Source organism: Etheostoma cragini, chromosome 21 (assembly GCF_013103735.1).
Source record: "Etheostoma cragini isolate CJK2018 chromosome 21, CSU_Ecrag_1.0, whole genome shotgun sequence".
Lineage (NCBI taxonomy): Eukaryota > Metazoa > Chordata > Actinopteri > Perciformes > Percidae > Etheostoma > Etheostoma cragini.
The window spans coordinates 10,712,563-10,713,389 of NC_048427.1; positions in this window are offsets into that span (position 1 = coordinate 10,712,563).

The following is an 827-nucleotide window of genomic DNA, read 5'->3' on the forward strand; positions in this document are numbered from 1 at the left end:
AGGGTAACATCTAGACTAAAATGTGTCAAAATCTTTAGTCATTACCCTTCTCAAGCATTCTTTCCTTCTCCTTTACTTGCAAATATTGTGTTTTTTTGTTCTTCTTTTCACCAAAACTGCTTTAGATGGACAGCAATTATATAATTTTAGAACTTCCTATTATGACAGGACATGGCCTTTTTAAGAGATTGCCTTTTATTTCTGCATGATTACATGAATACCCCAAGAGTGCCTAACCCTTTAGTGAACAACTATTAGTATTTCAAGCCTGGTTGGTCAGCAGCGCCAGCATGGCAAAGGTCTGAGGGAGCTGCGTGTCACGTTAGAGGGTTTTCTGTCAGGTCAGAGATATGTAACATGGATGGTGGCAGGTGGTTAATCATTTCCACTCCTGGCTGCTTTGCTTGGTGTTTTTTGGGGGAAAAGATATGCTTAAACTCAACCCTCCTCAGAATATAACTGACTTGTCTGATACAGAGATATTTTGAATACACATTCACAAAAGCTTGCACTGTTAAAAAGGCAACATTATTGTAGGTAAAATTAGAAATGCAACAAGCTGAGTTCTGCTACTGGACCCACTTTGATTGCACTCCTATCTGAATGCCTGGAATTGCCCTTTAAAGTTACATTTATACCAAAGCTTCTAGCAAAGAAAGCCAGATCCAACGTGGCAAATGTTTTAATATGCAACAAAGCAAGCTTTTAATGTCCATTTAGTTTAAAGTCAAACCGAGGGAATACTTGTCGGTTGATGCCAAGGGTCAACTTGTTGTTTACTTAAATTTAGTCACTTATTAACCATTGAGTAAGCCAAAAGATGATAA